We start from the raw sequence: 24,325 nt of genomic DNA on the forward strand, positions 1-24,325 counted from the left end.
TAAAATTAATATAAAATAATATTGCATGTAAAAAATATATAGATACACATATAGCTATAAATATATAGATTTTTTTACCAGTTGCAAAGGACTCAGCCATACCCTACATCAATATAGATATATAGATATTGAATATATGTCTACACTATATATATCTGCATCTATCTATCTATCTCTCTATCTATCTATCTATCTATCTATCTATTATCTATATCTATCATCTGCTGTGTTTCCCCAAAAATAAGACCGGGTCTTATATTAATTTTTGCTCCAAAAGACGCATTAGGGTGTATTTTCAGGAGATGTCTTATTTTTTCATGTATAACAATCTATATTTATTCCAATACAGTCATGTCATCTTCTTCTGGAACATCGTCATAATGTACTAAATGCGTCCGTCTGGCTGAGATCTTAACTGGGGCTTATTTTCGGGGTAGGTCTTATTCTCAGGGAAACATGGTATCTATTATCTATCTATCTGTCTATCTATCTATCTATCTATCTATCTATCTATCTATCTATCTATCTATCTATCTATCTGCCACCTCATCTATCTCTCTGTCTGCCTATCCATCTATCTGAAATGACGCAGAACCTGACACTGCTCCCCTCCCCTGCCACCCACGGGCCCAGACTCCCTCTATCTCTCACCTGAATTATTACAGCAGCCTCCTGACTGGTTCCACTGCTTCTGCTCTCACTCAGCGTAGTGCCCATAGGGCGCCCAGGGTGACCCTATAAAAACCAAAGTCATCCCGTCGCTTCTCTCCTTCAACCCTTCTGGTCATTTCCCACCTTGCTCAGAGTGAGAGCCAAACTCCTCGGGGGGTGTCTGAGACCCTCTGTGGTCCGTCTTCTTTCCTCTTGGGCCTCATCTGCTCCCTTCCTCTTTGTGTATCCTGCTCCAGTTTCCACACTTCCTCAACAGGCCATGTCTGCCCGGCCTCGGGGCCTTGGAACGTGCTATTCCCTCAACCTGGAATGAATGTTCTTCCCTCCGACAGCCGCCTGACTTGTCCCTCTCCTCAAATGTCACCTTCCTGGTGAGGCCTCTTTGGGGAATGCTGTCCAAAATAACGCCTGGCCCGTAACCCCAGCCCTCCCCCCCTTCCTTCGTTGCTTTGTTCTGCCCACAGCGTTACCACCATCTAACACACTCTGCCTGCGTCCACTCCCCGGAAGTTTAGCTCACGAGGATGGCAGCTTGGGTGTGAGCACGCTGCTGGTTCCTCAGGGCCGGGCACACAGCGGGTCACAGAACTATCTACCGACTGAAGGAATGAGTGGGGCAAGTTATAATGTATCAATTGGGTTCATAAACACGGTACGGTAATGGTGACAGACTAGAAGTTTCTTTTCTTGGGATGAAAGAAGAAAGAAGTGATGCATTCAATGGACTTTTGTGTTTAGCACCACAGGGCACCGAAAACCCAAATAAAGAAGTGTCCTTCTTTACGTTCTGTCCTCTTTTAATGTATCATCAAGAATAGTGTTATTTGGGGAAACTGGAAAATTCAAACGCTTTGATCACGATCCATTCACTGATTTTTCAAGGAGAACTTTAGGTGGGGTTTTGTATGTGTTTGATGTACCTGATTAGAAAGCAAAGCCTCACCCACCTAAATTTCTGGTTGAAAGGCTCCATCTTTGTGTGGATGCTCACAGAGGGGCATCCGGCAGATGTCAGCGGGTTCGTCCAAGGAGCCGGTTTTGATCATTTGGCAGGAAACAGCTTTTGCAGGATTTTGAGAGCACAGGATTTTGAACACTCCTGGGTTCGCCTATGTGCAAAGAAATGCACACACCCTGTGCCACACACCCTCCTTCACGTCTCGAAGGGGGACCCAGTCATGCTGATTTCAGCCCCTCCTCCCGTGTGTGGGTTAAATTAACTTTAGAAGCTGCCCTTTCCAGTCTTGAGGACCTAAGATGTTTCCTTTCATCTTAACTGATACCTGGTCTTGCCAGGGGAATAGCGTCGCCCATTTGGACAGGACCACACATTTTTCACTGTGCGCTGCTAATTGCTGTGGTCACGGGGCAGCCATCCCCTCTCTCTTTTCCATCCTTTGTGTCATTTCCTGTCCCTGGATCTACTGGCCCAGTTACCCACACAATCTCCTGGTGCTGACACACAGAGCAGGGTGCGTCCTCGTGCACATTAAATACCACAGGGTGACCCCTTTCATTGTCCCCGACGTCAACTACATGGGATTCTTTCCATCAATAATAATGTCAACAGCAGCTATGACTTATCAGGTGCCTCCTTTGTGCCGGGCACGGCACACACTGTCCCACATCACATCCTCCTGACATCGCTTCCTGTGTCAGCAAAGGGATCTGAGATGCAGAAGAGGTAGGTTCCCCAAAGTCCCCCAGGTGTCGAGGGGGACCCCGACTCTGCCTCTGGGCTTCACGTCTTAACCCTGGCCTCCCATAAGCACCACCATCCAGGGGTTTTGTCTGTGTTATTTGAATGAATCCTTGCAAGGATGCCAAGTGCTGGGTAGTTAGGATTGTCTGCAGTTCCCAGGTCTTCCTTACGGAAGTGCCACAGGCTGGCGGCTTAAACAGTGGAAATTCACTCTCTCCCAGTTCTGGAGCCAGAAGTCCAAAGCCAAGGTGCCAGCAGGGTTGCTCCTCATGGAAACGGAGGAAAAATATTCCCAGTTTCATCAAGAATAGTGTTGACTTGTAGGCGACTCACTCCAATCTCAGCCTTTGTTTTCCCATGACTTCTCCCTGGGCACCTGGGGGCCCCAGTTTCCCTCTCTGTGTAGAGACATCAGGCACTGAAGTAGGTCCACCTAAATCCACCATGAGCTCATTTTAACCTGATTACATGTGCTAAGACCCTCCTTGCAGATAAGATTCCAGGTAGATATGAATGGTGGGGGAGGGCACTGTTCAGCCCCAATTATCGTCCCACGTTAAACACAAGGGGCTGAGCAGGTTGGCCCTTCACAAGGTCAGCTTGCCCAGCTGACACACAGGGTTAGAACCAGGCGTTACACATCGCTCACGGTCCACTCTTCCCTGTCTCTCTCCTAAGGAGAGCAGCACTGCAAGGGCATGGTGGCCCCAGCCCCCAGGGCTGCTGGGCGTGGGCGGATGCACTTACAACACACCGCAGTGATGTTTGGCAGCAGTGAGCTGGAGGAGAGGCCTCGGCGACGAGCCACTGAGAGCCTGTGCCTCCCGCGTATACACACCACGCACCAGCATTTTCCCGTTGGCGACACCATGCGCTAGCATACACGTACACGGCCTGTCCAGTAACACACTCCGGTTCAGACGCAGACATGACGTATGCAGATGACAGCATTCCTCCGGACACTCATTTCACAAGAGACTGTGTCCCGTGGTCCAATCCTTAGTTCCACAGAGTAATTCCACAGGGGTGATTTCTAGCACATCTCTTACAGTTACAGAAAAAACACGCGGGGTCGCTCGGCCAGGCCCACAGGTGTTTGCTTCAAGGAGCTGGGAGCAGTGTGAGCGGGAGCCCCTCAGCCTCCCCAGTGAGACAGAAGTTCTTTCCGGAACAGCTTCCCACTCCCAGGCATGGGTTAACGTTCTCTGCCTTTGTGAGAAAATCGTCCTGCCCATTTCAAGACTATATGGCAAAATCTTCTAAATATACAGAATCCTCTAAAGTTGAATTCTGTTCTCAGAGCCCATGAGTGTTAAGCGATATTGATAAATAAAATGTAACAATAATAACCAACCTTGAAGGACTATTTACTGCATATCACACACTGTTTTAAGAGCTTTCTACACATTATTTAATTTTTCAAACAACCCTTGTAAGTCAATTACTATTATGATTCCCAACTTACAGATAAGGGAAATAAAGTCCAGGGACTAAAAGAACACGCACAAGATCAGACAGCCAAAAAGCAAAAATACTGGAGCCATTCGAGTGTGATTTTCAAAAAAATGTATAGTCGTATTTAAAAGAAATGGGCAAAAACCACCATTTGACAAACACTCCAGTACGAATTGTTTCAGACAAAAGTCATCAATGGATGCTAAAATTAGTGGGTGAAGGCTTAACGAGGAACAAGATATTTACATCGTCTGGAAGTATCTCCTCATAGGATACTTATCACTGACAAAAGGAAAAGCAGTAACTTTGCAGGAGAGAAATCTGGCCCCCCCCCAACGTTCCATTACTCATCAACTAGCATTTACTACCTGTCCCCGGGGACACAGAGCTACATAAAGCACCACCCTTGACTCAAAATAACTGAGGGAAACAATGGATCATGTCTTCATGTCTTTTAGTGTAAAGGATGGTTGGGGTCAAGCCAGCTTTTATTACTCGTTGAAAAGATTAAAAGCGTCAGTGTGCAGGGTGAGGTTGCATAAGGCACCTGTTTGTGAATATTTCTGAATGAGCTAATTAATAAAGCCATTGAGCTACCTTAGTTTGAACCTAAGCAGCTGTCTGACATTCTTTAGGATAATAAAATGATGTAGAAAAACTGAATGTAGGCAGTAGATTTTTATTAAAAAAAATGCACAGAAAGAGGCTTCGTCGTGCCAGGTAGTTGACATAGAGCAAGGTGATTTTTAACTGTGCTCAGTGAAACCAAAAGATACATGTGGAGAGCGTTAAATCATCCTCTCAGGGCAATTTATTGTACCAGCGGGGTTAAGTTCATGTTTTAAGTGCACGTGAAAGTCCAGGTTCTAACCCAGGTTTTTTTCTCACCTTCTATCTTTAAGTGACACCCTCACTATTGCACCCTGCAGCATTCACTTGGAAACATCTACTATGCACTGGCTTGTTTATTTATCTAATAAGTGCTTACTGGACGCCCAGAACACCGTGGGAAACGTGCGTGAACAAGACGAGCCTGTCGCAGGACACTTAAACTCAGGAGACGGGAACAAGCATTGCACAGGGACCCACACACGTGGCGTCAAGTGGGGTTGGCCCTCAATGCCACGGGAGGGACCCAGTCTGCTCCCGAGGGACTTGGAGAGTCCTCAGGGGTGAAGACACAAAGGACAACCACGATGGTGGGAGGAGGAGGCGAGAAAAAGGGATGGGACAAGACGGGGCGAGTGGGAGGGGAGGCGGAGAACTGGGAGCCGCTGCCATGGGGCAGAGAGGGGAGGACGTGGGTTGCGCCAGACGCCTGATTTCCAGTCCTAGCTGTTCTCCTTACAAGAGGGGTATCGTTCCAGAGTCAGGTAATGTCTCTGGGCGTTAATTTCCTCATCTCTCAGACAGGGATTAGGGCACCTATTTCCCAAGGCTCTCGATGAGAAGTAAGCCCAGGCGTTAGTTATTTAAATCTTTAAACACCAGCAAAATGCATTTTAAAAGGATGTTTGATCGAAACAGATGTTAACACCTGCCTCCCCTTCTTGCTCCACGTTCCCAGAAATGATGGGAATAGTGTAATTACAAATATTTTTAAAACTTAAGGTCTAGGGAAAACAAGAAAGGTGCCGTTAAGAGAAGAAAAGTTTCCAGAAACACCTGAACATGAGAGCGCAGATTGGGTGAATTGGGTCAGAGATGGGTCAGTGCCCCACCCGCAGCCAGGACGTGGTGGCTGAGGAGGGTGACGGCAGTTGCACGACAACCCAGAGAATGTCAGCGTGTCAGGGAGGCAGTGAGGTGAAGGCAGGGGGTGGGTGAGTGCCAGGGCTCTGGTTCTGTTTGGTGAGTGGAGCTATTGGTTAATATTAGACATTAAACAACCATTGTAAAGATCCTATGTATCATAATGGCGATTTTTAACAACTGGCTTGCAAACTTCTTGAAACGTAACAAGCAGCTCTCAAAAGTGAGTATGAACGGACTGGCACCGTCCCCCACTGAGAATTAGCAGAAACTCAGGTGGGTTGAAGAAAAGCCTGACTGTCACACTGCACGAGTGTCTCCACTCACTGGCACGTGGGGGGCAAACACCAAAAGACACATTTGCCGACAGAGGAGGAGTCGATATGCTATCTGACTGTATTCATGGCACGGCACCACTGGCAAAACCTTTTGCGAGCCACATTCTCGCAGAACCTGAGGAAAATGGGCTTGGCACCCCAGAATCCCAGCTAACTCAGTGCGTGGGAAGGCAAACATCGATCTGAACGGCGATCCCAGAACAACCTCTTACCCCGGGAGGATGCGTGAGAAACATTACTCGTGGATTAAAATTCTAAAATAGCTTGTGATGTAAACGTTAATCTCTGTCCTCTTCATGGTCAAGATCAACACAGAGAGAAATTCTGCTGAACGCCAGCATCTTGAAGGTGAAAAGAAAATCCTGCTCTTTCATTGGAAGAAGAGAAAGGACGTCTATTTAGGGCTGTCGGAATTCACAAGCCATAATAAATTATTCCTTTTCATGACTGATTGATTAAGCCGGCTGCTTGGTGCAATGGCATAAAATTTCTGTTTAATTTTCACAGTATCGGACAACTGTGATTTCTGATCTGAAATCATATTGAGTTGTTAGAAGAACGGGGTGTATTTAGTGTCATCCACCAGACTCTGTCTTTACTCCATTCTTTCAAGAGCAGGTTGAAGCACTTACAGAAAATGGCCGTTTGGGTTGGAAACAAGACATCAGCCCTGGTGTTGGGGGGGGGGGGCAGTCTCTCTCAGCAGTGTACACCCCAAGTCTCTCTGGTCTCAGAATCACTAACAGGTAGATCAGCTGTAAAACACTAACAGGGTCTGGATACCCCATGCCAAAGACTCACGAGACCCAAAGGATTCTCGATTTTCACTGAAATGAGAATTTTTTTTAAATACAAAGAATTGACCAAAACGTTAGCGTCATTGGTGTCGCTAGAAGGTGGGAAACATAGGATGTTTCAGGAAACTTTCTATATGTACAAAATTATAGTTACGTGCGCAGTGTCCGTACTCACAGAGAAGCAAATCAAGGCCCCTGCCGGTGAGATTGTCAGCGGAGGCCTTACAGGGTTTCTTCCTCCCATTCACGCATCTTATATTAAACGAGCGTTTACCAAGCTCTTACTATGGGGTGATTCAGCCCTCGAAGAGGTTTGGAGAGATTCTGGGAAAAGCTACAGAAGATCCAGATGAGACGTGCGATGGCTGAGTCAGGTCCGGAAAGCGTGGAACAGCACGCAGGGCCCGTCTCTCCTGGAAGGGCAGGCAGGAGCGATGCTGGCAGGTGCTGAGACTGATTGTCTTCCAGGCAACGGACGAGCTGGAAGGTGGGCAGAAATGGACCCGGATACAAGTGGTGTTCTCCGTGGGGATCTCACTGAAACAACAGGTCTTGCTGGTGACTGGATGAGGGTGAGTGGGTGAGCTCGGGTGGGTGTCAGGGATGACAGCCGTGTTTGGCACGCACGGCTGGTGGGTGGACTTGCCCTGAAGTAGCAGAGGACAGCGGGAGACGGGCAAGGTCGGGGGGAGTAGACGGCATCCTGCTGCCGTCAGAACAACGTGTTCACGCCGCTTTGCCTCTGAGCAGCGGATGCACGGGGTCGGAGACGTGTGGTCAGGCCTGCGCAGCCCGGGGCAGGCCGCCCGAGGTGGCACCGGGGACACGACACCAAACCCCAAGGGGAAACCTGTGCCCGGCCACGCATTCCAGCCCATCCCCCCAGGTGGCGCGTTTGAAAACTCCCTGTCCTCTGCCCCGAGCAGCGCCATCTGCCGCCCACCGCGGGCTCCTCCCTGTGGGCACCTGGTGACGGCCGTGGGGTAGGTGGTCGCGTCTGCGGACGGCGGCGAAGGCGCAGGACGTGCGCTCACCAAGCCGCCATCCAGAAAACCGCGGCCGGGCAGGATTTTCCATTTCAGCCGGGGGTGGGGGGTGGGAGTGAAAGGGGGAGAAAAGGGAGCAGAAACAAAAATAACAAGGTCATTAATCTTTCATTAAGTTAAAGGGATGAAAAGAAATCGCTTAAAGTATCATTCTTCCGTTGCCACGAGCATGTTGCCCCCTGCCGACTTCAAAGGCGCAGACGAGAAGCTGGTTAGCGTTGTTGGCACAGTCCCAGGCTGCCGCTTGCTTTTGCTCAAGTATGAGCTTTTTTCCCTTTTCAGCAAAGAGAGCGGAAGGGCCGGCACTCGCGGATGGGGGGAGGGGACGGGGGAGGGGGACGGGGGGGAGGGGACGGGGAGGGGAGGGGACGGGGGGGGGGGGGGGGGAGCCCCGCAACGGTCCAAGACGGATTTGTGCTGCGTGCAGAGGCCTTTAGAGCGTGGCTCTGCCAACACGAGTTGTTTGTAGACTGACACAGTCCGCACACCCACCACACGCGTACGCGCGTGCACACGCACACACATGCACAGCCAGAAAGAGCGCAGAGAACGGCCTCAGCGTCCTCATTCTTTCTCCGCTCTCCGCCTCTGGAGAGTCAGGCCTCGTCCCTGACTCCACATCTGGGCTCCTGGTGGCAATTTGCAAGATACAATTTGAGGGAAAGAAAAGAGAAAGTCCCACCACTTTTCAGGCAGAGTGAAAAAGCCCAGCGTCTCACCTGCCTGGGGGCTGGGGGTTTTGTGCTTTGGGAGGCTGTATTTTTCTTCAAGGTGCTGCTATTGACACTGAAAACAGAGCTAATTGGTGGGAGTGTCCGGGCTTTGTGGCTAGGCCCTGGCTCTGTGTTGGTGGCTGTGCCACCTGACAAGCCACTGTGACCTGGAAAGCTCTCCCCGACTGAAGGATTTATCTCACCAGTGTTCTGGACAGGTGAACAGACAGTATACACAACCCATTGACCAAACTGCCAAAACGGTCCACCTGTCTTAATGTTAGTTGCATATTTTTATGATTGTTACTGTCTGCAAAATATTTTTTGGTCAAAACTTAAAGCTTCAAAGGAAGTGTTTACTCTAAAATTGAAGAGTGGGTCCTTTGTAATTATAAATCAAATTTCCCCCCTTTGTTAAGCTTGGAATAAATTCAATTGACTAATGGTTTTAGAAAGCCAGCTGTCTGGGCTGTGACACTTTTTAACAATTCATCAATGAACACGCCGGTGTGACGTCTTGTTATCTGCTCCATAACAACTAATCTAAAGTGCAAAGTGAGTGAACCAGAGACACCTTCCAAATCTAAGACCAAGTTTATAAGACACGTGGCAAATGGATCCTTATAAGGACTGCTTTAATGCAGACGATGTTGGCTTCCGCGGTCCTTGCACATGTCAGTACAGGCAGCAGCAGTGGGAGAAAAGTGCTGCTGCCAAAGCACTGCGAGGAGGCCCAATTTTTTCATATTCAGTCAACAAATGCTTATAAGACTCCATTACATGTCAACGAAAAACTGTCTCTGTTCTTAGGAAATTAACAACCGAATGGGACACACAACTAAATAAACAAGTATAAGGGTCACGAGAGTCCTGAATTAAATTGCTTTATTTGGGGGAAAGCGAAGGGTATGAAAGGGCACGTCGATTGGGATGCTGGGAAGATTTTGCTACAGAAATGACATCTAAACTGATTCCTGAAGAACAAATATGAATCATCCAAAGGAAAAGTGAAAGTTACTTTCACTGCCCTGGTCACGGGAAACAGTGAGTGGGGGAGGTCGGGGGAGGGGGACAGAGAAGGGCCAGTTCCAGGGACCCAGGAAAGTTCCATGTGGCTGCAGTCTAGAGCCCGGGGTGATGCTGCAGAGACAAGCGGGGGACAGGTGACAAAGCACCAGGATGTCCTGAGCTGGACAGTGGCCATGAGTGTCGGTGTGACAGGTAATTGGGTGGTGGAGTGGACAGAACTAGATGCTGGGTCAGAGAGCACAGGTGAAGGGGAAGAGTGGCGAAGGACTCAGATTTTGGGGGCAACCAAGGGAGGACCACGGGGGCTGGAGGGCTGGCAGGGACATGCTGAGTTCCGTCTTGGGATGGTTGAGTTAAGGCATCTGGAAATCCCTAAGAGGAGACATACAGGCCTCAGCTGGACACATGGCTCTGTAGCTCAGACATACAAATCAGGGAATGGAGAGTTATCCCCAGATGGGGGGTGTCTGGTGTCAGGGGAAGACACGAGCTTGCTCCATTTGCTAGAACAGCCGAGGACCCTTTGGCACCCCATCTTTAAGGACTGGCAGAAGAAGAATACTCAAGAGACACTGAGATGGGAGCGTATACGTTGGGACAAGACCACAGTGACCGGGCCGTGAAGGTGGACGACTGTTAGCAGGTGGGCAAAAACAGAAAAAGTGAGCAAGAGAAACGAGGAAGGGGTGACCAGAGAGATTAGAAGGAGACCGAGGGGGTGTGATGCTGACCCAAATGCCGGAACGGGGGCCCTAGAAAGTGGAGGTGCTGCCGACACTAGAGAGAGTTCAGGAGGAACAGGCGCTGAGCTGGCATCAGTCACGACAGGCAGAGGATGACCGGGAACATGGGGGCGAGTGGGGAGGAAGCCAGAGGGGGCGCGGGGACCACACAGCTTCTTCAAGGAGTTAACTGCCAGGGCAGCAGAGAGACTGTGCAAGAGTGTTGTTTTCTTGCACTGTTTCTATTTTATTTCATTTTAAGTTGGGAGGGACTGTACGACTTTCAACATCTATCTGCAAGATTCCACAGGGCAAAGATGTTTTCCACGTGCGTTTCTGATTCACTGCACTTTAGACGAGATCCCTACTTTGCAGAGCCCCCCTCTGAATGAACGGACACCCCTGAAAATGGAAACTCATTGTTACTCATTCAGATCAACTCACTACAAAACCTTACCCAGAAATGCCTGACAATGAACACATTAACATGCTGTGGTTGCCATTTGGATTTTTTAATTGGATTTTGTTAGAAATGTGCTTTGTCTACTCCCTGTGAGTCTCGAGGGGTCGCTCAACCTCCGCCTGAAAACTCTGGTGACTAGATATTCAGCATTTCCAGAAACAGTCTGGTCTATGCTGGAGCACCTCTGACTTCCAGAAAGTTCCCCATTATACAGAGTCCAAATTTGTCCTCCTGCAAGTTTCTTCTGCTTGGGAATCACGAGTAGAAATTTTGAAGTCAGACTTCCTGGGCTCAGAGCCCTGCTCAGGTGACTTGGGCAAAGCCGCTGATCTCAGTGGCCTCGGTTTCTTCACCTGTACAATGGGATGAGCACCAGAAGCAGCGTCATGGGCCCGTTGCTAAGAGCGATCTGGATAATACACGTGAGGGTCTAGAACCGAGCTCCACAGATTTTAACCATTATCTCACTCACCTGCTCTACTCCGTGGCCCATACAGGGAAAATGAAAAGGAAACGCTAACAAGCTCTAACCTTTGAAACCTTTCAGGGGGACTCTCACGCCAACCCTGTATGTTTCTCTTCTAAGTATCAGAAGTGTCTCCACAGCTTCTCGTCTGACACAGCCTATGTTCCTTCACCATCTTGCTTACTTTCCTTTGGACATGGGTTTTTTATAGCCCCTCAAATCCAGGTTACTTGTACTCCTCCCCTCGGAGTGCGGTGCCCAGGACAGGATAGAATATTCCAGGATGGTGTGTCCTCAGCAAAACTGACAGGGCTTATCGCTTCTTTTTTCCTTTATGTTGAAGTTCTATTAAGGTCACTGAGATGCTGTAGCTTTCCGCGTTGTTACAGTGACAACACAGGGCTGCTGCCCGCGGAATTCAGCATTGGCACAGCGCAGCAGCCCCTGAGCCTGTGCACGCGTGCCCCGCCCGCCAGCAGCAGAGCCCACACTTCGGAGGGGAAGGCCTGACGTCAAGGTCACGTCTGGCCCACCAGCGCTGTGATGCTGAGCACCCTCTCTGGGCCCGGGTCTCGTCATCTGTGAAATGGCGTCATGACACTACACCTGCTTCACAGAAGTTGTTAAGATTGAACACAGCTAACACATGGCCATCCTTGCCCGGTGCACAGTAAGCCCGACGCAGATGCCGGCTGTCCTTATTGTCCTTCTGGTTTCTCCCCCTTGTGAAGGCCGGTACACAGCTCTGCTATGAGGCGTGTTTCCAAAACACGAATTTGTTCCAACATGACTGCTGCATTGGGGGCAATGTGACCACAACACAAAATTCACATTCGCTCACAGACGACTTCGGCTGCAAGAGAAGCTACGTGAATACGGAGAAGCGCACCAGCTGAGTCAAGCAGGAAAGAGAGCACACAATGCATGCATGCGTACACACGTGCTCACACATGCACTCACATGTGCATACATGCTCACTGCCCACACACGCACCTTGGACACGGCCCTGCTACTCAGCACGCTGAGGATGGAGGATGCGCCCCAGGGGACCTGCATCGGCACACTTTCCTTCTGATTTCGGATGACACTTTACACCACTTGACAAGAACTCACCGGGTCCGGTCCTGGTCCCACTGCCACAAGCCGACGTCAGGTCTTTTGCCAGCCCCCACATTCACTGTTGCATGGGCGCGCTTCTTAACCACCTAAAGTGCAAAACCACGCTCGCATTGTTACTAGGTTCCTATCTTTTTTCAGGTGTCCCTGACAAGCTTGTGAGTGCTGGGCCCCACCCCCTTTTTCTCACAAGCTGTACGGTTTTTATCGCGTGATTGTGCGTAGCACGGTGATTGTTAGGCGTGCCTGGGTCAGCCTCGTGATGGCAGAACTGATCATGACAATCTCTGCTAAGTTGCGTGCACTCAGAATAGTTTGATCCTGATTCTGTTATTCATATTTGCTATTTCTAATCTTCATGTTATGCATGAATCTGATGAGAATTTAACACTCGGTGTCTGAGTTACGTTCCGGAGGAGTGCCTAAGGAACAACGCATTTTCAGGATAGTAACGCAGTTTAAATAATGTGATCAATTGAAGAAGCTATTTTCCAAGTTCACTTCCAGAAGAATAACCCCTCCTCCGCCCACACACACTTATTGAAACCTTCATTTAAGAAGGTTTCTTAAGAACTGTGAGGCTGTGGGCTTTGGACGGCTTGTAAGGAGTTGTCTCGTTCAACCTCTTCACTTTAGACATGAGTCCGCGTGGCTGTGGGAACGTATGTCTCCCAAGATCGCACGACTGGGTCACCGTGAGTGACAGAGCCAGGTTCCCACCTCCTGGTTCCCAACTGCGCTCACCATCACAGGCCGACACCCAGGGGACATGCTGTACAACTCAGATCCTTGTAATATTGCCATAGCTTACCCCAAACCAAACCCACCCGCTCCCACAGGATGGTTTTGTACAGTAGGTGGCTTTCCAGACTGGTGACAGGAGCGGGACCGCTACAGCCCTCCAGAGTGGCCCACACCACCCTCCTGGGGAAGGGGCGTGGGCAGCTTTTGCCGTCCCAGCAAACACTAGCCTTGTAGATGCCAACCCATAAAATGAGGACAAACCCAGCTGCTTCCAAGTAAGTCTCTTGCGTCTCAATTTCTCCCCAGTAAAATGGGAAATGACTTCATAGGGCTTTTGAAGCCCCAAAGACCCTTTGTTTGCAGGCGGAATGAAAAAGGACACATGCTCTATGGGTGTGGCTTATAGTGATAAAATAAACCAGCAACCCCACCTCAGTCCCGCCCTAGGAGCACACCCTCTTGTTTTTACTGGAATAATTCTCATCAGCTGTGTGTTTACCCCCTTGGAGTTAATTCATGAGTTTATAAATAGAGAACTTGGGAGGGCCTGAACACAATATCTTTACTTACACCCCCTCTTGTTTGGGTGTTAGTTAGTTTAGCTCCCCACTTATTTACCTTTGGGAAAGCTCCGGGCTTATATTATTTACTCTTTCGTTGGTTTGCTGCTTAGAAGACGTAACCATGTACAGGGCAGAGGATTAAAAAGGTGTGAAAGGTCTGACAAGGAAAAATAGATCACTGTTGTGCGGGGCAGCCTGCGGGTTCTCTGCTCCCGCTCCCCACATAAGAACACAGGGCACGGTGAGACCAAAAAGGAACACCCACGGAGCCATAGATGGGGGAGTCATACCACTGTATTCTCACTGGTGGCATCCGCCTCTCTGCAATTCCGCGCTTGCTAGCTCAGCCACCATCTTCTTGCTAGCCCCCATATTCTTTCTCTTTCTGCTAGCGTAGCCACAGCAGTTATATTAGTGGCCAATGGCTCACTGGTTACAGCTGATGGCCATCCAATCACAGTTGATGGCCATTTACTACCTGAGCCAGCACCTGTCTATGTGAGGCTGAGAGCCTGGAAACTACTTTCTGGGGCTCTGCCCCCACAATCACGTTCCCCCATCTCCTCCCCACCTAGGAGAGGAAACTACTTTGTACCAAATGAGAATTTGCATCCCTTTCCAGGATGGGCCATGCATTCACCATCGTGTGTGCACGCACGTGTGTGTGTGTGTGTGTGACACAAGTGACAGCCTGCCATATGTACGTTGCTACAGTGCTTCTCAGCTGGGGTCGATCTTCCTCCAGTGACATTCAGCAACGTACTGGAGACATTTTTGGCCTGTCACACTGGAGGTGGGCAGCGACTGGCATCTGATCTGTACAGGCCGGGGGTACACGGCTCAACACACTAAAACCACAGGACAGCCCCTGGCACCAAGAGCGACCCTGCCCAAGAGCACTGGGGTTAGGAATATCCAGCTTTTGTTCCCCCCCTTTTTTTTTTCACCTCTTAAGCTGTTTTGACTATGGAGAGAAGAAAGTTTTAAAGTTGCTGGGAACGGGAGATCAATTTTGTTTTCAGATCCCCGGCACCTGGCAGAAAGCATGGCTATAAGTACACGTTGAATGCAAAGATGATTGATTAATTATTATTTAATTTAAATTAAAGCCATTAAGTAAAAAAAAATGAAGTGTACTGTAAGCTGTTCTTTCTTTAAGTCCGAAATCCCCTCTTGTCTGGAGCAGAGGTTAGAATTCAGCGGGAGTCCCACAGATCAGGGAAGCTGTGCAGGTCTTTGGACCTGAAGAAAACAGCGTGGCTGCTGAAGGAAATGTTCTATTTTGGAAACAAACATCAGAGAAATTGGCCGCCTCAGAGTGGCCCCAGGTCCTTCACCTGTCCTCACTTACAGAGACAAGTTATTAAAATAAACAGAAAGCTTGCCTGGCTTTTTAAACGACAAGGCCAGCCACCCTCCCTCAAAGACATCAGAACACACAGCACTGAGGGGGTAGAAGGTGTTTCAACCTCATCAAAAGCCATGAAAAGCAGGACCCCTTTTGTATCGGTGCTTTCGGGACGTCTGTCAGGATTGATGTGTATTTTCCATCAGGACCGCTCGCAAAGCAATCCCCTTTCCAAAATGCACGGCACAAAGCCATCCTAGCAATGACCTCTACAATCCCAGGCTGGACGGAGATATTATTTTTATAGAAAAAAAAACGGATCTCTTTAATCAGCTTTAAAAACACATTGGGAACAGTCACTTCTCTTATTTAAAAGTTTAACTTTACTTTCATCAATTTATAATCAGAGTTCTTCTGGTATGTTTGATTCCTGACAAACAAGGATAAAAGTCTGGTGCCCCCATTGCTAATGAGACGATAAAGCAGCAGGGATCAAGGTTTTAATTACTACAGGCGCTGCACTGGAGAGGTACCGATGATATTTTCTATGGCATGTCGAAGTTGTAACTTCAGGCTTATGACAGCCCTGCTGCGCTCCAGCGCCTTTGAAGATCACTCATCTTTGTCTCCTGAGAGCACACAAAAATTTCTGAGCCAGAATCCTGGGGGGCTGGCAATTATTGGCATAACCTGGTCCAGGTTCCCCTCTTCAACCATCACACTCAGTGAGGGTCCAGTTTCTTAATGCCTGCCATTATCCCGAAAGGGAAATTGGACATTCAAAATGTCTGTGAACTTTGTTACTCGGATGATACCCGTTCTCACTCACCCAGCATGGACTTCCTATCAGTAATGAAATGCTTAATTGAATTGGGAGATTTCTGGTATATACTTTCTCATTTCTTTTCAAAGTCATGCTTGAGATTTTTTTTTTTTTTGGCAAAAACTTTATTTTTATAGTTTTGTAGACGTGTATTATACTTATCACTCTAATCTATTTAAACCTATTTCTAGCAATATTCCCTTTGTTACTGCAGACAGTTGATAATTGGAGTTTTTAAAGGTGTCATTTTGGGTCAAGTGCATGAAATGGAAAGGTCACGTGTTCTTACCCTGTCTGAAATGGAAGCTGGACGTGGATTCCATTAACTCTCATGTTCACAAGGTGCGTGCGCTCACGCATGAATACACACACACACACACACACCACTGCTGAATGGCCTAGAGCACTCAACAAATAAGCCTTGCTCAAAAACCTACTTTTGGCCCTAAAAGCCAGAGCACAGAGTTAATCTGAGCTGTGGGTGGCCACCAACTCAGTCCGAGCCTAACCAGTTTATCAACCAACTACCCAACTCATCAAATGACTAACCAGCTTAACTAACAACTAATCTCTGATCACGCAAGTCAGTTCTGAATTATAAGGTAAGAACTGAGAATCAGAAGCACAAGTGTCGACCGAGCCTACTGAATGGTTAAATTTCTAAGATTTTTGGATCATAAACGTAAAAATGCATCCTCGGCTACTACATCGGGAAAACCCACAAGTGAAAAGAGATTCACAGAAAATAAATCTAAATTGACCTTTATGTCCACTTATCCCTCTAAATTTGCAATACCTATTAGGAATTACTATTTTTATCAGCACAGCTTTCATGGTCTTAAAAAATATCATCTATGTGAAATGTGAAGACCACATACATGCAGCTCATTTTCTTCTTGGCAAAGGGAAGTGACAAAATGTTCCAACTGTGTAATTTGTGCATATACTACAGACTTCTCATTACTTGTATGAGTCAGGATAGACCGATGCTGTAACAAACAGTGCAAAACCTCAGCGGCTGCACACAACACATGCTTAGTGCCCATCCGTGGGAGTCCCTGCCACAGGCCTGGGTGGGCACTGCTCCTGGCAGCTGTCCTCAGGGCTGCTCCTGGCATCCAGCAGCGCCCCCATCTTCTTGGATGGCAGAGCCACCACTGGACTGTCTACATACGTCAGGCAGCAGGGGAAGATCCAGTCTGAAGACCCCCAGGGGCCACATGGGCCATGCCCAGAAGTGGTGGCTTTACCTTGCACACCTTCCATTGGCCAGAAAGGGGAACCGAGGAGTCATGTAGAACTGGCTCAGCACAAAACTTGAGGAACTTTTCTGCATTAATTGCAGCAATACTTTACCCATATAGAAGACTCTATAGTTGTTGAGACTTTTATTGCTATCACCTCATTTCATCCTCAGAGTCATGGAATTAGACAGAGATTATTATTATTTACAGATAAGAAAACTGAGGTTCAAAAATACTCGTTTCCTTGCTAGAGGTCAGACAGCTACTAAGAGCTGGAACCAAACGCTGGTTTTTCACTTTTCTTTTCATGTCGGTTATGTCACATGCTTGTCTTGATTTATGAAGTCCATTGTCTTATACAAATAGTTATTTAGATGAAAGTAAAAGCCTGCCAGAATTAAGATGTTTAACCATTAATGACTTAAGTTATTCATTACCCACATGCAATAAAATAAATGAATTTCTGGAGCTTATTGGGTACAAGGCATTGTTCCAAGTGATTTTATATTTGCAAACTCTTTTAATGCTTGGAGCTACTTTACTAGGTGGTCACCATCATAATCATCATCACCACAACTGCCATCATCATCTCCATCACCATCACCGTCATCATCACCGTCATCATCACCACCACCACCACCACCACCACCACCATCACCACCACCACCACCACCACCACCACCACCATCACCACCACCACCACCACCACCACCACCACCACCACCATCACCACCACCACCATCACCACCATCACCACCACCATCACCATCACCATCACCATCACCATCACCATCACCATCACCATCACCACCACCATCACCACCATCACCACCACCACCACCACCACCATCACCACCATCACCACCACCATCACCATCACCATCACCATCAACATCACCACCACCACCACCATCACCACCACCACCACCACCACCACCATCACCATCACCACCACCATCACCACCACCACCACCATCACCACCACCACCACCACCCCCTCACCATCACCATCACCACCACCACCCCCCCTCACCATCACCATCACCACCATCACCATCACCACCACCACCACCATCACCACCACCATCACCACCATCACCACCACCACCACCACCACCACCACCACCATCACCATCATTATTTGTATCATCATCATCTTCATTTTACAGGGAGTGACCTGTCCAGGGTCACACTCCAATAAGTGTCAGCGAGGGGTTTAAGCCCAGGCAGTTTGACTACACACTTCACACTGCAGTCAGTACTTATTTGAGGCAGCCAAAGAAGACTTATTATTAATAGCTTCCCACTGTAAAAGACTGTTAAGTGTAAATATTTCACTGAAAAGCAATGAATGTAAAAATAAACAAGGAGAATACTTTATTCCTTTGACTATGATCGAGATTTTTCCACTTTAATGAGAATTTTAAAATACAATTGCTTGCAGAATATTTTGTAGAAAATATTATTTTAATAAATGCCAACTTTATGTAATTCTCTTTATACGCCTTTCTTGCTAACGTTATAACAACATAGACTTAATTTTTCTGCTGTTTTCCTTACTGTTACTTTTATGCAATGTTCCCCTGTATTAATGTCGCTGCTGTACTTGATAATCTGAGACTTATATTCAATCACACTGATAAGCCACAGTTCTCCTGAGCATTGCCCAGTTCCTAGACATTGGAGTCTTTCCAACGTCTCACCGTTATAAATACTCAAGCTGCAAATATTCTGGTGAAGTGTTGTTACATGAGTGATTTCCTGGGTTACAGTCCACAGAGTGGGATCTTTAGGTCAAAGATGTGGATAATTTCATTGCTGTTCTTACACATTTCCTTATGAGTGCATTGATTAAGTTTTATAGCAGATGGAACATATAATAATAATTTCAGATGACTTTTAAATCTCGTCACATCAGCTAAGATGCCGTGAGCACAGAAGACTATTCAAGGTGACTTAACAAGCAGTTTGGGGGAAAATGGTGTCAGATATCAGCTGGGATCCCGATGCTTTCCCCCTCTCCCCCCACCATCATTTATTCGGTGGTTTCTCCTCTTAAACCGACAACTGTCAGGGTCTCAGGATGGCTGCCAGAGTTCCACGGGGGAAGGAAGGAGGGTGTCTGGTGTCACGGCCAGCCGACTGAGGTGAAAGACGGTGGTGCTCAGGCTGGAGTGGCAGCAGTGAAGGAAGGGGTCAGATTCTGGAGCTACAGTGAAGATGCAGCCGGGTTTTCCGATGGTCGGATGTGGATTGTGCAGGGAGGTGTAGACTGTTACTCCAGATGGAGCTCGATGCCCTCTGTGCCCCAAGGACGGGTCTCGTACAGACTGTTACATGAGAAAAACAGAAGCCACACACACTGTCTCTTCCTGGATGTCTTTACATAGATCTAGATAAACAGACAGCAAAGGGGATAGAGACATGTAGGCAATAAGTGTTAACAGCCATCATCTCTGGGAGGAAACCTTGGCTGCGGGTGAGGTGGGCAGAGGAGAAACAGCCGAGGGAGGATGGTCGAGCACGGTTTACACCGTATATTTCGTTCACATATTTTATTATAAGCGTCCATACTGTCTACATGATGTTTTTAAATGTTTGAAACAATTTCCAAAAATCCAAATTTCCAATATGGCCTAAAAGAATAGAGGGCAATATTAGTGAAGATGTGGTTCAGCGTGATGCTGTTGGAGTGACATTTAAAGAGGCTATGTGCAGACAGACAGACAGACAGACAGACAGACAGACAGACAGCTCTCCTACGGACAAAGATGGTCTCTGGCAAGACACAGGTGACACTGGTCAGAGTGGGGTCCCTCAGCGAGGTTACTGGCTGGGGTGAAACTGCACCTTCCTTCGCACTTGGTACCCAACTTTTGAATTTGCTTCCTTGTTCATGTGTTATCTACTGAAAACTAGTCACTTAAATGTTCAAATAAAGGATAGAAAGGAAAAATTGAAATGCCCAAGTAGTAACACACAAACCAAAAACGGAACCAAATCTGAAACACCCCAGGTAAGGCTCAAATCCCTGTGACCGTCACCATTTCTTTAGACTGGTTTTAGATGAAGTCTGGGTGACAAGGTGAACAGAATAGGTGGCTTGGAGGGACCTAAGAGGTTCTGTAGTTTCTCATTGACGTGGATCACTCCATTTCTAAATTAAAAGAGAAAACGGAGTAATTGTAAAAGCATCCAGTCAACACAAATCAATAGATATTTACCGAGCCAAGGGACTGACTTGGGCATGTGCCCACTTCCTGGGGGTCACCATCACTTGGGACCATTCCCAGTGACCCCATCACTTGGGAAACTGTTTCTAAGCTGTTCAGGACACAACGTTTTGCAGGCGAAAGGACAATGGAGAATCCAGCCATTGCTGTGATTGGTAATTTCTGAACGTATTTAAATGTTTGCCTCTGTTTCTAGTTAAAAGCACAAGTGTAGGTTTCTCTTCTTACAAAATCACAGATTAATCTCTTCCATTTCCATTTGGAATTACCAAGAGCAGCCATGGAGAGATGAGTGAAAGCAGAAAGATGCTTTGGTAAAAAAATTGACACCAAACTACAGTCATTCTGGTGAATAAATGAATTGGGGCCAAGGCCGAACGATGAACGTTTCAACAAGTCTGAAATTAAAAACAAACATTCTTTAAACGTGAATGTGTTTTGTGTCAACCGCCGAAAAGCAAACATGGAAAAATCCATCTCGTGATAAGAGGAGGAAAAGGGTAAAATTGTTGACAAAATCTTGGCTTTCCTTCCAGATACGGTCTGTGGTTTGTATGACACCAACACATTCTGAATGGCAGATTATTTAACAATTTCAAAAAAATTAAATGATCTAGTTAGCAAAAGGTCTGGTGCACAGACGGCCACCTACCCCAGGGCCCGGGAGGGGAAGTTTTCCGGTGGCCTCTCTCTCCAAACCCGCCCCTGCTCACACACACTGGTGCTCGCGAGACACATGCCAAGCCGTGTGATTCTCCCCCTGCTATGTTAAAAATGCATTGCTATTTTTTCAAGCATGCTTCGATGAAAGAGGGCACATCTGTTTTCAGTCTTTTATGAAAATTACTGAGCTTCCTCAGTGCACTTTATCTTTTAATTTCAAAATTCTTTGTCGCAATGACTTGAGATAATCACCGACCATATTTCTGGCCCCTTTAAAAAATAAAGGGTGGGTGTGGGGGGGTGGGGGGGGTTTAGGAAAAAAGAAAGCCCGAATGAGCCATTTCTAGGCTTTGAACTCCCGTCCCTAATCCTCCCCCTTCAGGACTGGGTGGAAAGGGCCCCTCATTTGCGTTTAGAACGGCTGGGTCGCAGCCCCTGATGGCAGTCAGCTCTCCTCCCAGCTGCAGCGGGCGCAGCGTGAGGCTGCAGGATTATTCATCAGCTCCCCGGCAGGGGGGAGCCCTTCTCACAGCCACTGCTCTGCGGCAGAGGGCTCCACTTCCCTTTATAAGCCTCTTCATAGCCTCCTCCCCAACCCTTTTGACAAAGTTTCTCACCGTCTCCCAGCCACGGGAGGGGTGCCTTGATTGTACAACACACTAGATCAGGTTTTAATACCCATGCCTCCCACCTCCCAGCACTTTTGTTTTGACTAGCACGCAATACGCAGGGGGTTGTTTACCGTATGTCTTTCTGCTTTTAAACTGGTGTTCAAGGCCCCGGTCATTGGGAGGACTGGAACCAGAGGCTTGAGATTCCTCGTCCAGATTTCCTGTACCCCGTCCTGCTTCCTCTAGGCATCGATTAAACGAGTCCCTGGAATAAAGTGGGGACCAGAATGCCACTGGACAGTCCAGGCATGGCTGCGCGTGGGACACGGCCCAAAGGCTTGGACAGTGGCGCCGGTGCCGCGTCTGGGGCAGACCCACTGCTTGGCTGCAGTGCGATGGGCTGCAGCACCAGGCAGACTTACACTCTTGCCTTTGCTCCCCATCACGTGAGCCTAACGACATTCCCAGCAGACTTCACAGTCATCCTAACAGAGGGGCTGCTGCCAGGCCCGACGCTTGCTGTGTGCTGTGCTGGGAGGCTAAAGAGAAAAGACAGGACTCCGGGGTCTGGGTCCTGCCTCTCCCGTCACTTGGAAGCACTCAGTCCCACCCAATAGTCACGCCTACGATGTCCACTGGGAAATTTCCTGAGTCACTAGCCGCATAAGAACACAAGACAGGAAATGAGCGTAAAATTTAGAGAAATGCTACTGGCGTTTCCCCACACCTTCCAGCCCCACCCGTACAGTGGCAGTGTCTTTCCCCCTTGACCTTGGTGGACAGGGTCAGAAAAGACAAAAGGCATCCACGCGGACATCATGGACAAGTCAGAATTCCGTGGGTCTTCCTGGAGCTTACTTTATGGTTTAATGTTTCCTTACTTAAAGGATCGAGCCAGTGCCGCAACATGCATTCACTCAACAGTGCCGACGCCAGACACAAAAGCTGCGTCATGTTTGGATCCATTTATGTGCTGTTGGAGGGCAGGCAGAACGAATCCAGGCTTTCAGAAGTCAGGTTAGTGATTCCCCTTGTGGGATGGGGCCCAAGGGACCCCCTGTGTGCTGGAGATATTTGCTACCTGGTTGGGTGGTGGCTATCTGAATGCGTGCAGACATAAAATTTCAATGAATTGAGCACTGGAGGTTTGTGCATTTGAGTGCATTATATGGACGCAGAAGACACCCTTTTTACAAAGCTTAGAGTTTCTAGAGCTGCCTTCGAGTCTGACCCAGGGCAAGCCTGGTTTACTTCTGGCTGGCTGATAAGATCTATATGCATTAATATTAGCAGCGTCCAGGGCTGGGTGAAGGAGCCTTTATGATGAAATGGCAGGCGTCAAGACAGGGGACAGCAGCTAGCCAGTGACGGGGAAGCAAAGTCACCCTCTTCCAGCCGCTGGGACATCTGGCCCCTTTATGCTACTTAAACAGGCCCCAAGGAGATGTATCGGCAAATGCCCTCCCTGAGAGGGAGGGGGCAGCTGGCAGCTCCAGGGAGGCCCCTGGCATCACAAAATGAAGATGGATTGGTGGGCAGAGGGCTGGACAGACAGAGGGACAGAAAACCCAGCAGATAGAGCATCTAGGGTGTGAGCCATCCGCGTTCTCTCTAAGATTCTTCCCATTTTTCCATAGGTTTGAAGCATTTTATAGTACAATCTTGGGGGAAAAGACTCAGGCCCCTTGCTTTCCGTGTCTCCTGGCTCAAACACCACGAGACCTTGCGGAATGGAGCCAGGTCCCTTGGTCATTCATTATAACCTCAGCAGTGTGAGCTAAAAACCCCCAAACGCATTTTGGGAAGTCTTTTTTTTTTTAATGGTGAGATGATTTCTCAAAAACACACTTCATGTCGACTTTGGGGCACTATATAGAGCCCTTTTAAGTCCAGCTGTCTAGAAAAAAGGTTCAACATCACCTTCGTGGAGAGACCCAGTTAAGGACGAAACGAATCACTACTTTCCTTCCTCCCTCAACTTTGCTCTCAACAGCTGAGATGGGACCAGAACCCCGCCCGCGCTGGAGTAGCTGCTGGGAGCCTGTGAGGTCACAGTGGAGCGTGAAGAGTCACCGGCTGCCCCCCAGGTATTGAGGGGACTGTCCTCTCGGGAGGGGGGTTAACAAAGCGATACATTTCATGAGAGACACGGTGGTTCCCCACCCTGTTCTGAAGCGCTTCCAAACACACTCCCAGCTAAAAAAGTCTTAGAAATAAGAAAAGGAGGCCTGTGTCAGACACCCCAAGAAGTAGTGGACAAGCCGGAGAGCGAAGGGCAGGGTCACAAAGACTGGAGTCGCAAGTCCGGGGCCAGGGCAGGTGGGCGGGGCTTCTTATGGCCCCGCCCACTGGGTCCCCACTTTGCACCACTCAGGACAAAAGATGTGGACTCCTGCCACCCGTGCATGCATTCTGCCCCAGAATGCGACGGAGCTCATTTGTATCTTACCCCAAACCGGTGTGCAGCGTCTTCCTTGCAGAAGGACGTTGTGTCCCCTGAAACTCACAACCTCTGGAAGGTTGCAACGAAGGTCAACGAGAAAGCAAAGTAAGGCAGGTGTGTGTCTTATTCAGTGGGTGACTTGTAAAGCAGCACGTATGTCTCGATGAAGACAAACCAAACTTTTGAAGGTAAACAATGAACTCGCTCCTCATTGTTTCTGGATTTGTCTCTCTCTTTGGAGATAACTGTGTTTTACGAACCTTTCAGGATGAGTAGCAAGGAAATGTAGTTAAGTCGGGTCTTGTGTGTGTGAATAGAACTATTTTAAAAGCCATGTTCGTGGGGCTCACGTAATGCAAAGCATTTAAAACCTCTTGATCAC

At 48.2% G+C, this 24,325-nt stretch overlaps 2 long non-coding RNA genes across 2 annotated transcripts in view; both read right to left on the reverse strand.

The window, feature by feature from the left end:
• Nucleotides 1–8,441: 8,441 nt before the first annotated feature.
• The window catches only part of LOC109456424 (uncharacterized), a 48,375-nt gene continuing 32,491 nt past the window's right edge, over nucleotides 8,442–24,325 (reverse strand). The window contains exon 4 of the long non-coding RNA XR_016022433.1: nucleotides 8,442–12,360. This is a non-coding gene — a long non-coding RNA (uncharacterized LOC109456424). The remainder of the gene's footprint in view (nucleotides 12,361–24,325) is intronic.
• On the reverse strand, nucleotides 18,184–22,185 carry LOC141569196 (uncharacterized). The gene is made up of 3 exons (XR_016022432.1): nucleotides 21,923–22,185; nucleotides 21,632–21,765; nucleotides 18,184–19,323 (listed from the first exon to the last, which is right to left on the reverse strand). It is a non-coding gene; the product is annotated as an uncharacterized LOC141569196 (long non-coding RNA).

This window comes from Rhinolophus sinicus, chromosome 9 (genome assembly GCF_057876585.1).
Source record: "Rhinolophus sinicus isolate RSI-liver-muscle chromosome 9, RSI-T2T, whole genome shotgun sequence".
Taxonomy (NCBI): domain Eukaryota; kingdom Metazoa; phylum Chordata; class Mammalia; order Chiroptera; family Rhinolophidae; genus Rhinolophus; species Rhinolophus sinicus.